At 46.9% G+C, this 16,718-nt stretch overlaps 1 pseudogene; it reads left to right on the top strand.

Annotated features, from left to right (window-relative positions):
- Window positions 1-8,127: 8,127 nt before the first annotated feature.
- LOC147026160 (uncharacterized) lies at window positions 8,128-9,966 on the top strand (annotated as a pseudogene).
- Window positions 9,967-16,718: the final 6,752 nt, after the last annotated feature.

Genomic DNA, 16,718 nt, shown 5'->3' with positions numbered 1-16,718 from the left:
TGCCATTCAGTGGAGGGAGTGCGGTGGTGCTGGCCACTCGGAAGGCGGGCTCGGACCTACCCTACGGTCTCCCTCCCAACCTATCGCCTTTGCCTGTCACTGTCTATACCCACTCCCTTAATTTGTCAAACCCCAATTTAGCCCCAACTTTTTTTTTTATTTTTACTTCCCAACTATAAACCGTCTGCTAACCCCCTTTACTGTCCTTGTTCGGCTAACCTATTCTGCCACCTAGCCTACTCCCAACCCCTACGTTCCCTTCCCGGAGGGGAACAAGGGAGAGCTAATGTCCTGTGTCGAGGCCCAATTCAAGCCTCAGGATGGCCTCCCCAGAGTTCGGCGATCTATAACCAAAGTGGGTCCAGCGGCCCACAACGAGAGCGAGGGGGTGGATGGTGCAGAGGGGTACATCTCCTTATCTACCCTAACCATTTAACTGTTAAACTACCCCGGGGCTTTCAGCAAGCGCCTCTCGCTTAAACTATTGGTTCTAACAACCCAGATTCCCGTCGCCTGTGTTGGTGTCCTCACAATTTCGGGCCTCGCCCCCCAATTTTCTCCCCGTGCCCTCACACGGTCTCATGGCTGGGACACGCGGCTCCCTTTGGCAGGCACGACCCTCTGCCGAATCTCCCGCTATGGCACCCCCGGGCACTACACTGCCTCCGAGCCTACCAGCTCCCTAAACACCGGGGAGTGCCCCCCATGGCACCTCCCCTGAAACGCACACGTGGCAGGCTGGTTTCCCAGGCCCCTTTCCGAGGGTCACCCGTGCCCACAACATTGCCCACGCGGCTAATGGCGCCCCGGGCCCCCGCACCAAGCAGGCGCACCCGTGCCCACTACGCTATCCCGGCCCCCCCATGGGCCCTTGGCCTACTACGGCCGACTAGCCTGGTGCCCGGGGTACCCACTCAGCGATACTCACCTTTCGCCACTACGCTCCCAGCCCGTCAACAGGGCTCCTGCACCCCTCCAAACGGGTTTCGAGCCTACACTCCCACCAACAACAAAACAACCTCCATTTTTCAATTTGACTAACCCCCAAACTCTGTCTACACTGACCCCGGGGTCCCTTGGGCGGGAGTCACTCCTCCCCCCAATCACTCATCGCACCATGCAGTCCCCATTCGCTCCATACACACAGACCCGCTGGCCTCACTCACTCACCAAGCACATGCTTCCACTTCACTCACCAACAACTCTTCAACACACTCACCGCTGAACTCTGCCATCCTTCTAACTACTTCCCCTAACTAACTCGTGCTCCCACGTCGTCCCTTAAACTACAGCACGTTCCTTTTAACACTACGTAGCTAAGCTACGTCCCCACTACACATCCCATGTCTGTCTCTGTCTCCAAATAATCCCATTAATCATTTACCCAACCTAAATCTCGCTACAATCCCTCTAACTAATCCATTCCACAGACTCCATGAGGACTTACCCCTGCCCCATGAAGTCGGTCTAACTAAGCTAACCCTTCCCCCTAACTAGTTTCCATCCTGTGCCCTGGTCAAGGGGGTCTTCCACCCCTTGCCCAGGAATCCTGTGCACCCGAAAATGAGGCTTGCTGTTCTCTTTTTTTTTTTTTTTTTTTTACATGCGCATCACCAGCGCGGCAACTCACAGCTCGCGCACTTTGCACCTGCCTGTGATGTCATGCAGCTGCACGTGTACCTCGTCCCTCCTTGGACGGTACCATCCGGCAGGGATACCCCTCCTGCCGGATTCCAACCCCGCGTGCAGCCATGACGTCACCGTGCGCATATAAAAAAAAAAAACAAGCCCCACGTCTCGAGAGGTTCCCCACGCGAACACATGTGCTTTGCCCGTTGGAGCTTAACACACATGATCGCATGGAGAACTCGTCCGGTCCAAATCTGTAATCCTGCCTAAACTTTGTCCGTCCGCGGGATCGGCAAATCCACCGCGTGCGTTTCCGGACCGGGACTTCACTCTCGCAAGCGAGCACGTGGGGGCCTTGTGCGTTGCACAGCACGGACCTCGTGCTCACTGCTGGGTGAACCCGGCACGGTCCCCGAAACAACTACAGCCGCTACTCGGTTTTCTTTCCTCACATGTCGCCGTCGTCGCCATTCCACACACGCACTCCCGCGTGTTACGACGCTAACACACCTCACCATTAAACTCACACCGGGAGACGCGGCTGCATGTTCACACATGCCCACCGACATCTCCCTTACATACCGCTCTCTCACACACACGGTCTCCCTTGCACTCGGCCGTTCACTCACGCATGCCATCTCCCTCGCACACGTGGCTCCACTCACTCGCGGCCTTCCACTCACTCGTGCCATTTCCCTCACACAAACCACACCACTCACACACGCGGGGGCACTCACCCGCGGTGCCTCATCCACACACCGTCCCTCACTCACACACGCGGGGGCACTCACCCGCGATGCTTCATCCATACTGGCCGTTTCATCCACACACACGGCCTCTTCCACTTGCGGTGCCCCTTTTACACACGGCGTGCTGGGAAGCACGTACTCCGGCACAATCGCCACCACACCACTCACACACGGGGTCGCTTCCACACACGGGGACGCACTCACACCTTGCACCACACACACAGGGACAACCACACTGGGGATTCGTGTCCCCACAAGGGTCTCCGGGGCCTCTATACCCCCCAAGCTTTCCGTGCACCTGTCCACAGCACCCGTCCCCTCAACCTCGCAAAGCACGACCGAACCCACCTGGTCGTGACTCGCCTCAAGGGGGCATACTCCCTCCCCTCGTTCCTGGAGGAGGCTATCCAGCTGCTCGCACCGGGCCTCCACCCAGTCCGCGAGCTCACCCCCATTATCCTCCACTACCTCCGTGTGTGTGTGTGCGTCACTTACCCCGTCTTCATCGTGTAGTCTTCTCTCTATCGTTCCCATCTCCCGTGTCTCTGCCAACTCAGTCACCTCAATTAGTTTGTCCCTCTCGGTTACCGTCACTTTTTCTGTCACGACCCTCGCCCAACACGCCCCCCGAATTATTTTGTCACCCGCCTCCACCGCGGGCCCGAGAGCCATTGCACCCCCTTCCAGCTCGTTCGCTCCCACACGTGGAGTCGCCATTTTAAGCTCCTTGCTAACGGCCTTCATGCCTGCCTGCAGGCATCGGCCCATGTTCTGCGTCTCACCCCGCAGCTTTTTCGTTTCTTCCTTCATTTCATTTGCGTTTGTATCCATCTTTTCGATCATTTCCGCATTCATCTTTGCCAGCATGGTGAATAGCTGGGCCATGTCGCGTGCGCTTGGGTGAGCCGTTTCGGCAGGGATCGGGGAAGGGTTTTGGTGGAGAGGGGGAGGGGAGGTGTCATACACCGCGGCCGCCGCCGCACCTATTTCGGGCTCTGGGTTCAGTTGGGCGAGTTCGTTTTCCTGTACAACCAACATTTTCTGTATGGGGATTTCATCCTGGACCATGGATTCTACACATTCTACATCCATTTCTAATACCCCCGGCTCCCGCTCGCCTTGAGACGCCATCTTGCTTCTCGTAAAGGGTTAATTTAGCTCGCTCGTAATTTGGAGGGAATCGGGGGTCGCTCCTCTCACCCCTGGACCGATTACCGTGAATTTAACTGGAGACAGGAGAGCCCGTTTTCCCATTCTCCGATACCAGTGCCGCGAGGAGGGCGATGACTTTGTATCCCACTTCTGACACCAGTGTTGCGGATTCGCTCCCGCCGGCGTGCGAACGGCCACGTAACTCGAATCGCGGCACGTTGCCCACCGGACGGACAATCCAGTCGTGACCCTCTCGGACTAACGCCGGGAACCAGTCACGGGTGGACCTTTCGGCCTCACCACGATCGAGCCAATCGGCCCCCGCGTGGGATAGGGTTGCTCGCCAAATTCGACCTACCTAAGTACCCACACGGAGGGTAGACTGGGCGATCGCACCTCGCCGCAGGTCGACTTCGGACACGGGCCACTTTAAGCGACCCGTTCCGTACTATCGGGATAACCGAGCGGTGTTATCGTCGGCCTCGACGGTTCGATTAATTATCGGGCGTATTCAGCCCACTACCAACCATTTACGTGAAGTAAGATGGAGATTCAATGAAAGAAAAGACGAAGCGAAACGGGAAAACAGTTCAACATAATTCACATTTATTTCGCGATGGCACACGGAAAGCACACATATACAATTACACCAAAAGCAAATGTAAAAGGAGAAGAAACACACAATATTACACAAAAAGCAAATATAAAAGAAGAAGACAATGCAGAGCTATCCGACTACCGAGCACACGGCAACACTTATACAATTTCACTTCACAGACGGCGCCGACAACACATATACCCAAAGCAAAAGAAAAGGACCACCCTCAAGGATATCGGCGGGCCTGGGGCCGAGACCGCGTCGGGCCTACCCGTCTGATGATGAGACGCAAAGTGGCGGTGGCGCCCCAACTCCGTGGGTCTTGCGGACAGTGTCTGGTAGAGGGTGGGAAAGGGGCCCCCTTGTCGCACTATCTCAGCGCGGGGGGAAACAGGAGGGGGTTGTTGATGCTCGGGGGAAAGGAGGATATCTCCCTGTCTCGGGTCCCGCGACGAGCGTCTCCACTACGACCTCGGTCGCGCCGCCGGCCTCTCCCTCCGCAGCTCCCCGACTCCGACGCGAGCACCCCTCAACCGCCTTCGCCGCCGCCGCCTCTCCACAGCTTCATCCGATCGCCCTCTCCGTCTCCTCTCTTGACTCGTCCCAACTCTTCACTGGCTCCGCGAACTCCCAACTGCGAACTCGGTCGTTTATATCCCCCGTGGCCTCGCTCCTTCACCTTCGACCCTTTACCTCCGACCCTTCACCTCTAACTGGCTCCCCATTGGACCGAGGAAAAGTGGGCGTGAATGCTTTTTGATCCATGAATTTGCATATAGCGACCACACTCCAACGCCCCTGGAGGCGGGGCCAAATCGCCCCACGCTCGCCGATAGGACGGAACAGAAGTGGGCGTGAGTCGTTTTTGATCCGTTTTCTTCGGAAAGTCTGTGATGTCTCGGAACACGCTGCTCGGTGCGCGCCCTGCACGAGTCCAGTATCGGTGCCCACAAGTGGCGCAAGAATGGTGGTGATGCGATGGTGGCGAGTTGTGACGGTAAAGGTCGTGGCTGTTGTTGTGAAGCGGCGTTGTGGTTGGTGGTTGTTGTTGTGAAGCGGCGTTGTGGTTGGTGGCTGTTGTGTGATGGCTGTTGAGACGTGGTTGGTGGTGGTAGTAATGGCGGCTGGTCCAAAATAAAGATAGTAAAAGAAAAACGGCTATCTGGAGGGGTCGCAGCCCGCATGAATGACATTTATTCCCTCTAAACAACGGGTTTGGGCCTAACTACACATATACTTACAGAGATATCTCACCTAAGGGACCTGAATGGTGGTTTGTGAATTTCGTCAACCACAAGAGTACTTTAAAAATGAATACTCATGTTTTTTTTTTACATTATTGCAGTGCCATCACATCCTGAACAATGAGTGGTCCTCCACGATGTGCCATTTGTAAGGACCCTGCAGAGGGGGGTGGACAGCCACCATCCACACTTACTGAAAAGGAGAGTGATGCCATCAACCAAGCAAGTAAATCCAGAAACGATGACATTCATACATCACCTGGGGAACTAGTTCATCAAGTCTGCTGCAAGAAATATACCAGCCAACAACAAATAGCGAAAGCACGAAAGGTGAAAGGACAAGAGCAAGTCGGCAGGCATGTGCGACTCCGCTCAGCTGATGAGGAGTTCCATTATGACAGAGACTGTCTGTTCTGTGGGAGGTCAGCGCATTTTGGGACCAAGAGGAAGAGTTCTGATTGGACTGTATTCCCAGTGAGGACAGTTGAGTTCAAGGATACGCTCTTGAAATCTTGCAATGAAAGAGGAGATGACTGGGCAGTCATAGTGAAAGCTCGTGTGTTGCATGTGCATGACCTGCATGCTGCAGATGCAGTGTATCACCAAGTGTGCAGTGTAAATTTCACTACCAAGAAGCAAATGCCAGCAGCTCATCAGATCAGCAAAACTGAGGTGAAGAAAACAAAACTGGGTCGGCCACAAGACCAAGAAAGATTTAATGCCTTTCTGGAAGTTGCGAACTTTCTCGAAGAAAATGACAATGAACAGATCACGATCAATGATCTTGTTGGCCGGATGGAAAACAATCTCAAAGGCTCAGAATGTCAAGCATATGGCTGCAAGCAAAAGAAGTTCAAACTGAAGGAACAGTTTGGTGACAGAATCATCCACACCGAGATTGATGGGAAGCCAAATGTGGTTACCTTCAGAACCACAGCCCAAGCGATCCTCTAGGACTTTTATGCTCACAGAAAAGCTGATCCCAAAACAGAGAAGAAGAGGATTATTGAAACTGCTGCCAAACTTATCAAAAACGACATCACATCAGTGGAAACATACCATGATGTATATCCTGACTGTGAATCACTGAAGTCTGAAGAGGATGCCATCAACTTTCTTCCAGAAAGCCTCAGGGTTCTACTGAAAGGGTTGCTTGGGGTAAAAAAAAATGCCGGCATGAAAACTGCCTCCATCGGACAAGCAATCATGCAGGCGACCCGACCAAGTGTTCTTCTGGTGCCATTGCAGATTGGGCAAGGAGTCCAGGTCCACCACCACTTTGCATCACGCTTCCTGGTCGATACGCTTCACAAGCTTGGATTCTGCTGCACGGACAAGGAGGTGCAAAGATTTGTTCGCAATGCTGTGGCGTCGCTTAGAACTGACATTCCTGGCTTCTCCGGTGAGTTCGTTCAGTATGCCGCTGACAATGTGGACCACAATATTCGCACCCTGGATGGCAACAACACCTTCCATGGTATGGGGATGATTGCTGCCGTTACACCAGCTACCAAGACCATCAATCCCATCCTCAGAGCAAAAGTCACCCCTGATGTATCCATGGTGGGAAGAGTTCTAATTCTGTTCTACATGGAAGTGGGTAGTGGAACAGACGCAGTGACGTACCAGAAGCTTGTCACTATGGAGGCACAAGACCTAACGGCAGATCTGGATCTTATATGGAAGACAGCCATCATTTTTGCCCACCAAGGCCAGCATGGTCTGGGATGATGCAGTTTGTACAGCATGGCAATCATCCAGGGAAATCATCCTTTGTCTTACTTCCAATGATCGACATGAATCCCAGTGACACCACATGCATCTTCTCAACACTGGAGTTTGTAAGTGAGCATGCCTGCCACCACAATGCCACACCAATCATTACCTTTGATCAACCACTATGTTGGAAGGCCCTCTTGATCATCGATGCTCAACCGAAAGGAAGGGACTTGAGCAACATAGTCATGAGACTTTTAGGCTTCCACACCGAGATGAATTTCCTGGGGTCCATCGGGCATTTAATGGCTGGATCTGGGTTACAAGAAGTTCTGGAGCTCATCGATGCAGACAACGCCGTGGTGCACATGATGACAGGGAAGGTGAATGCACACCTCCTTGTCGATGGTGTCCTCAATGCCATGATTGTGTCTGACGCACGTGATGTGGCTCTCCCTCAACAGTCTGGTGAGCCAGAAGATGCAGATTCACAGGAGATCACTGACTCACAGATGAAGATACTCCAGCTAGAGATGGGACAGGAAACCCTGATCTGGATGAAGTTGTTGTCCTCTATGAACATTTGATGAAGGGATCAGTGCCTGCAGAGGAAGCTTGTCATGCTGATGTGGTGCTCAGAATAAAGAAACTGTTAAGAAACCAAACTGAATCCCTGAAATCCTCCAGTAGGACTGCTGCCCTCTGGTTGCAGTGCATGTATATTGTAGACATACTTTGCAAGTTTCTGAGAGCAGAACGTACCAGAAACAGGGCACTGAACCTTGAGGCAATATCAGAAATGCTTCCTTTTATAGCAGCATCTGAGCACAATCTCCACACGAAATTGGCTCGGATCTATGTGCAGCAGATGTGCAAGCTCCAGGAGGAACATCCAGATGTCTACCAGATAATTGAAGAGGGATTCCATGTGGTCAGAAGAAGTGATCGACTATGGGCTGGCCTGTCCGTAGATCTCATCATTGAACAAGTGCTAATGAGAAGCATGAAGACCAGTGGTGGCCTCACAAAAGGGCGAGGGATGACAGAACAGCAGTGAGTAACATGGCTCCTCGCCATGCCAGTTTTCGCTGAAGTCAACAATGCCATGCAAGAGCTAACAGGAGTCAATTACAACACTGGTGAGCAAAACAAGGACATGACAGATGCAAGGTAAGCACGTGACCTGAAGGACACACACGCAGTTTAGAACTATCTACATGAAAGAAACCCCTTCTGCCCTGATCCAAGCTTGCGCAGTGTCTCGACTTTGGTCCATGCACACACTACTGTGAATGTTGAAAGGTAAAGACCATCGAGAACACCATCTTGGCCAGTATGGATGGACACACCACTGCTGAGTACACATTCATGAAAAGGGATCAGGCAATCACCTTGAGCACACAATCATCAGTGAAGACTGGTGGCGAAGCAGTGCAGGTGGATCCTCAACTACTTTTCCAGCGACTCACAGTTGCTGCAAAAGCATCACGAGATTTGGCGTCAGTATTCAAGTATGAGCTGTGCAGTCATCCACCAGCACTGTTTGACACCTCCCTAATGTGTCGACATCCACAGAAGCCAGTGCGAGCAGATGCCATCTGGGCCCTCCTCACACCTGACCTTCCAGGGATCACAGGCCAGGTTCAGTACGTGCTGGATGGTGGAGCACTTGTTCAGCGCATCCCATGGACACGTGGATCCACATACAATAACATCTGCAGGTTGTACACCGAGTATGTCACAATAAAGTATGGGGAGGCAATTGTCGTTTTCGATGGTTATGAGGGTACATCCACCAAGGACATGACACACCAGAGACGAGCAGGTAGGAGGACTGGAGCAACCATGACTTTTGATGAGGGCATGCCTGTTACAATGAAGAAATAAAAGACGAGTTCCTCGCAAACAACACAACCAAGCAACAGTTCATCCACATGCTCAGTGGCCAACTGCAGAAGAAGAACTGTCAGACTATCATGCTTCAGGTGATGCTGATCTCCTCATAGTGCAGAAAGCAGTGGAGTCTTCAACCACAACAAAGACTGTGCTCATCGGTGATAATACAGATCTGCTCATGCTCCTTATCTACCATACCAAGCTCGAGTCACATGACCTCTTCTTCCAACCTGAGCCAAAGAAGAGCACAAATAACCCACATGTCTGGAACATCAAGGCTCTCAAGCAGCAACTGGGTCCCAGTGTGTGCACTCACATTCTCTTCAACCACGCGATCCTTGGGTGTGAAACTACATCCCGCCTGTATGGCATTGGCAAAGGAGCCGCCCTCAAGAAATTCACAACCAGTGATGACTTCCGTGAGCAAGCTACAGTGTTTGACACACCGTCAGCTTCCACAGCAGATGTTGTGACAGCAGGAGCGAATGCTTTGGTCTGCCTGTACAATGGTAAGCCTGGGGAGGGACTCAACTCACGATGACACAAGCACTTTTGTGAGAAGGTGGCTACTCGAACTTATGTACAGCCACAGAGCCTACCACCTACCTCTGCAACAGCAAAGTACCACACTCTCCGCGTGTACTACCAGGTACAGCAGCAGAAGGGAACCGTGGATGAACTCCTGCCGCCAGACTGGGGATGGAAAGAAAGTGATGGGGGGGCTCAACCCTGTCCAAACTGACTCACCACAAGCTCCCCAGGAACTACTGCAGGTCATCAGATGCAGCTGAAAGACAGTTTGCAGCAGCCTTAGGTGCACATGCAAGAAGCACGACATTGAGTGCTCTGTTGCATGCAGCAACTGCAAAGGATCAGGGTGTGCAAATTCATTTCAGACTGAATGTGATGACGATGACGATGATGAAACCAGTGGTTGAGTAACCAGACAACCTAAAATATTATGTTGCCTTATATAGTATAATAGTGCTATTATTTTAAAATAATGTCTTCAGAAGCACATGACTTTTAATCATTACACATTATTAGTTGTGTTGAACATCAGTGCATGCACTATTAAAGTATATATGCCAGGCCATAATAAATGGATTTAAATCATTTCGAAGTCTTATCTGAAGGCACGGGTCATCTCAAAAATAAAACCAGACCATCTTCCAATGGAAATGTGTTTAGTATTACATTTATAGTTTGAGCATTGCTAAATATCCCATTATAAAGTCGCAAAAAGTGGTACCAGAGTACGGTTAAGGAACATTTTGGAAATCAAAAAAAAAAATTTTAAAGTAATTTTAATAATTTTAATTTATAAAAAAAAGATATTTCCACCACTTGGATTCATTCGGACTTTTTATGTTATAGAGGAGGACACATTTATGAGTAATGAACAGTCATCAGATTTTCTGTTGCAATTTGTGAGGTTCAGTCCTTATTTGTTATAAAATGCCTGGACTATATGTTTCCAACAATACAGGGATATTGATATCAAGGATGTCCTCTCTTTCGAACTGTCCCCTGTCCCAGCCTCCTTGTTTGATGAGAGTGGTGCAATGCGGACTCAGTCGAAAGCAATCCTGAAGATGAAACTCCAAGTTGAGCAATCAAGTCGAATGCAAGGTTTCCAGATGCTGTCATCATCGATGAATGCGCCATGTTATGGACTGTACATTGGCCCACAAATGGGACAGTTGAGGATTATGTGATAAACTTCATGGGAACCATGAAATACCACCTGGAGGGTTGTGACGTATACCTGATTTTCGACAGGTACATCAAAATCAGCACGAAACAAATGACGAGATCCAGTCGCGCAGGTCATGATTCAAGTCGAAAACATCAACTCACCTTACACACAACACTTCCAGCGCAAAAAGTGGTCCTAAATGGAGCCTACAACAAAGTACAACTGATATGTTTGATCTGTCAGTATCTGATGACCCACATTGTGGACAACCACACCAAACTGGTGATCACCGGAAAAGATCCCACACCAGTACAAGTATGGAACAATTCCACTCTGCAGAGACAGGATCTGAAAACACACCATGAAGAAGCAGATGTCATCATCATCCATCACTTAGTTAGAATTGTGTCAGGTGTCAGTGGTGACTCACACATCAAAGTGATCTGCGACGATACAGATGTCTTTGTCCTGAAGATTCATTTCTACCAAGGAAAAGATGACTGTGGATGTCAGCATGGAGAGTCCGTGTGCTGGGAGGGCGAACGAAGACATTCGCCAAACAGCACTGAAACACAAAAGCATCGCCAAATATCTGCCTGCTGTACATGCTCTGACCGGATGCGATACTGTGTCGTATTTGTTTGCCATTAGAAAGGCCACAGCGCTGAAGGTACAAATGGGCAGACATCATCCCACCTTACTTGGTCAGGTGTATGCAGACAAGGAAAAGATGATATCTGATGGAACTACCTTCATTGCTGCCTGGTATGGTTCCAAAGTCGAAGGTGATATGTCCACACACCGGTATCAGTTGTGGAAGTCTAAGATGGCCTCCATGTAACTTCGAACTAATATTAGACTTTCAGATGAAGTCAAACTCCATGATTACCTCTGCTCCGAAATTGAAGTCATTGCCCTTATCGCATGATGCCTTTGTTCAACATGTGCATCACGCTCATCATCAAGTCATTATATAGAAATCGGCCACTCAGTCAGACCCTCCGAACTTGGATCCCATCAAGTATGGATGGCAAGAAGGTGAGGACGGTGCGACGTTGTGTCCAACCACACTTCCACCTGATGTGTCTGCTGCACCAGTCACCATTCTGCAGCTGATCAAGTGTGGATGCTCCACCAGCCGGCCATGTTCCACCGGGAGGTGTGGTTGTGTGGCAGCACAGATGTCATGTTCGATGTTTTGCAGTTGTAATGCTGCATCAGACTGTTGTTACGAACAGACAAGGGCAGTAGCTGCTAATCACGATGACGATGACGAAGATTGAACATAATGTAGAACATTGCATTCTTAACAAAGTTAATATTTGTTTGCCTAAAAATAAAAGGTAATTTCAAAATCATATACATGTACATACTTACTTAAAGACATAACACAAAGTCATCGTCCACTATCCACATGTATCCGGATATATTTGTGTAAAAATCGTATTCCAATATAATCATCAATTCATTGATCACTGCAAGTAAGTTACTTCAGCTGTCATTGACTATTATTGTGTGTAGTATTAATATTTGAGGGTTCATCAAATTCAATTTCTTACTCGAAGTGATCAGTGGAACTGAAAAATAACCATTTTTCATATTAAAATGGTGGCAAACTTGAAAATATGAGACAGGTCTGATATATACACCTTAAATTTTATCATTATCGGATTCCTTGACCATGAAAATATGGTAGTAGACACCAAGATTGTGTTTGTAAGTGCATTGGAAGAGAAAATACAGCCCAAAACAGAATTTATCAAAAGTCGGTGGCGGCCATTTTATTTTACGCCTTAAAAAAAAAATTCCTCAAGGGTGCGAGTCTGGCACCCGGCTGATTCCGATTCAGGATAGCTCAGAGATGATGAATCAACCAAAAAAAAAAAAAAAACTTCATAATGACACCAGAACATGCTTTTTCACATTTCCGCTGGACTATATTCACCATCACCGCCTTACCGCAGCACAAAGCACCATTTGCTGTGTTTTGTACATAAGTGTTGAGGAATTATTGACCTTGTTGTGATCGTTGTAGAAGATGGTTTTTACAAATAGGAATTCTTATTATTTAACTGATTAGAAGAAAATTAACTTATTAAAAGGTGGTGTCAAAGGTCAAAGGTCAGAGTCAGTGATACGTTTTCTTTCCCGGGATAACTTGAGAACGCCTGAAGTGTTTATCATCAAACTTGGTACAAGTATGTGTCATGGCACATATATAAATAGATTAGAATAAGGGGTCAATAGTTCAAAGGTCAAAGGTCATGTTTGGGAAAAATGAGATATTTGAGAACAGCTGAAGTGATTTAAATAAAACTTGGTACAAGTATATACCTGGTGTTGGCTTCATGGTTTGAGTGATGGGCTTGGGATCCTAAGATCCTGAGTTCAAATACCATTTGGCTGTTTAATTAATTCCAGGTGGGGTTGACTGTGCCTGTCATCCTTCTCAGGTTGGCAAAATGAGGGCTGGCTTGATGGGATTCTGTGTTGGAGTAGTGACTTGTGCAGGATTGTACCTTGTGCAGTTGATCCAAAGTGCAGAATGAAAGGCTAAGCAGATGGTTTTATCCCTCGTGCTCTCTTGCTTTGGAAATCACGATCTGTAACTTACTTCTCATCCTACAATCTACTCTACTTTAAGAAGAATGGTAATTCCTACATTTTGAGGTTGCATCACATTTTCAGCTGACTTCTGTTGCTTCTTGTCTTGGTTTGCATTATTGAACCTTCCCTTAGCCCTTTACTTGGAGTAGCTTTATACCTTGGGGGTGATTTTATTTATTTATTTCACAGCTCAACTGTTGGCTGACGCAAAGTAGTATCCTACCTGCTTTGTGCTTCTTTTTTTTCTTCCCCCCCTCCCCCATTTCACTTTAAATTGCTACAATTCTGGTTATTTGTGCTTTATGAAACTTGTTAATTTTTTTTTCTGTAAAAAAAATTAAAAATTGTATCCAGACCATCACAATCTAAATTCATCCTTGTCCCACCCAACAACCTATCCAAGTTTTATCAATGCATCAAATTTTGATATTCTCATATACATCATGTCCCTCCACCTTCTATGGCAGAGGTGGGGGGGGGGGGAATTCAGCTGGCCATGGTTACATTGTGGTTGAAGGCATTGCAAATTGTGAATAAATATTGTACACAAGATGAAAACTAAAGGTGCATCGAGGGGTCGTTAAATGCTGACTTCCAACGAAAACGACAGAAAATAATATTTTGGACAAGTTGGTTTGGTGATGAGGACAAGCTAATTCGATTTTGGTTCAAGTCTGGATGCAGATCTGGCCCATCAGAGGGATACAAAATTGAAACAGTTAATTTGTTTGTTTGTCTTGTCTTTTTTTTGGCCTGTCTGAGCAGGATATTTCATTTATGGACCAATTCAGACAAACTTGGAGAGATAGGGTATGTGACATTCATTAGATTTCAATAAAGATCTGGATCCTAGAATTTTAAGAGTTCTCCATTGAGTGATAAGACCAAAAACAATATATAGGACGATACTTTAGATGGATTTTTGACAACTGTGGACAGGTTGGGTAAGTGACAGGCTGGATCTGCCTGGACCTGTTCTTATCAGTGAATACAAAATGCATAAAGCGTTTAACCTGGTGGCGGTATGTGCTTCAGCAAGTGCCATTCTAGTTTACACTTTGGTTGCTCAAAGAAATATAGCAACACTCAACATTCATCAAGGTCATAAATGATTAACACTGGTCTGCATCATTTCAGAGGTTTAGGATTTCTCAACGGTTCTTGCATGCCGAATGTAGAAATGTATCTCATTTCGCACAATCAGGTGAAGTTTTTTTTTTTTTTAATGCTACCAATTTTAAGGAAAAAAAAATCTTTTTTTAAATTCAAAATCAGACTTGCATTGACAAATGTACAAACTATATATAAAATGATGCACAAGTACCATTAATGTGAAATTCAACATTAAAAAGACGAAGGAAAACAGCGACTGAAGTTGGGTGTTGCCAGAAACAACGATATATCTTTTTCTGAAATTGAAATGAAAGTAATTGAGAAGGCACTTTCTTCCACATTAAGTGTACTTGTGTGTCATGTGTATAGTTTGTACATTTTCTGTCACTAAGTCTGATTTTGAATTTAAAAAAATGCTAATTAAAAAAACAAATTTTGATTATTTTTTTCCTTAACATGGAGATAAAAACTTGACCTGATTGAGCGAAATTAGATACATTTCTGAATTCAGCATGCGAAAAAATATAAACCATTGAGAAAACCTAGACCTCTGGAAAAAAATTTCAAATGCTGTCAGTATGTTGATCCCATTGACCATAATTCTTCTGCAAGAACTACCATACTATGTTATTGGACTTGCAGTGGTTTGAGACTTGCCTTGCAAATAGAAAACAGTTTGTCGTTTTAAACGATGAATCAAGCCAGAAACTGGTCACATTTGGTGTTCCACAGGGCTCGATGTTGGGGCCTCTTGATCATGATGACTAATCAATCCTTTGTGGTGTGCTGTTTTTTTATTTTTTGGCTTATGACTCATCTTTTCTCATCTAGATCCACATATTCGTTAATGGTCAATATTCAACTGGAACATGTTGATTGGATAATGACATAGGCTCTCACTAAATTGAAATAAAACGAACTCCATAGCTTTTAGTGATACAATTAAGCCTGGTGTTGGCTTTGGTTAGCGTGGTGGCTTGGGATCCTAGGGTCCTGAATACACCAGGAGGTTGACTCAACCTGTCATCCTTCCGAGGTCGGCAAAATGAGTACCCGTGTACTGGTAATGGGGGCCACTGCATCAGCGGTATAGCCGTGTCCCAACCAATGATGCAATCAGCAGCCACAGGCTGCACGAGAGAGAGAGAGAGAGAGAGAGACACACAATTTGTGCTTCCGGTTCTGGGACCCAATTTTTACGAACCAAAAAGATTTATGTAATAAAAAAAATAGGAATGCCACATTTCTTGGTGTCATTGATTTGTTGAAAATATGAATAATTTATATAAGTGCTGGCATTAACACATTTAATTTCATCCCCCAACAAACAAACTCATATTTACCTCGCGCATGAAAAGCAGGGTTAAGCAATTGGTTCATGTCCGCATGTTCAGTTGATTATCGAGGAACAGCTTAGTTGAAATGAATGTTAAATTTTGAAGAGGAAGACTAGTTTCTTGTTTTACTGTCCTTTGCCTTTGCATTAGTCGCAATCGCATATGCGCAGAGGAGTGAGTATATTTTTGGGTGGACGCTGGACTACCCATATTCTCAGGTTTTCCGTCTGTCTGTGATGGACAGCTCTGGAAGCCAGAGGAGTCAACCGATTTTGATGAAACTTGACTGGTAGGTTCATACCAGGATCTAGTTGTATGCTTTTGAGCACCATTGCTATGGACACCACCGTTGCCTAGCAACGGGACTTTGAAATTTTTGAAAAAAAACCCGAATTTTTTTTCTTTCAAAAATCTGCTTCCACGCTTTTATCTATAATCAACCTCTTTGTCAAAAACTGTATGACTAGTATGAAATTATATTACTATATGCTTTCACCCCAACGTTCGCATTGGGATTCCCTAACGTAGGGTTAGGGAATCAAACACAAATGATGAATGGACAGTTGCTCGTCATGTTTCTATATGGAACAACGAACGGCAAAAATGCCATCTGGTGTCTTATCTACATATTTCAAATTCGCCTTAGTCTAGTAACCACCCATGTCGCCTACCGGCTTGTTACTCTGTCTGCCTCGCAGTCAAACAAAATTGAAAATCATTTCAAATAGGACACTCACTCTAAGGACTATATGAAGTACACAAACAGGCACAAAGAACTAATGTAATGTTCGATAGGGTGATTTAATAGATTTGGTAAAATGGCAGTAAACCCCAAATGTTATTTATGTGACTTTAAACCTTTTATTTAATTGTATTATATACTTGGAAACTGTAGAACACAAATCACCTTCATAATACTTCCAGGAACTACTACAGTCGTGGCCAAAAATATTGGCACCCTTGCACTTTTTCATTTTT

The sequence above is a fragment of the Eptatretus burgeri genome, chromosome 5, assembly GCF_056783735.1.
Source record: "Eptatretus burgeri isolate ZD-2024b chromosome 5, Ebu_testis_v1, whole genome shotgun sequence".
In the NCBI taxonomy this organism is placed as follows: Eukaryota; Metazoa; Chordata; class Myxini; order Myxiniformes; family Myxinidae; genus Eptatretus; species Eptatretus burgeri.
This window is presented reverse-complemented; position numbering and strand designations above follow the sequence as displayed.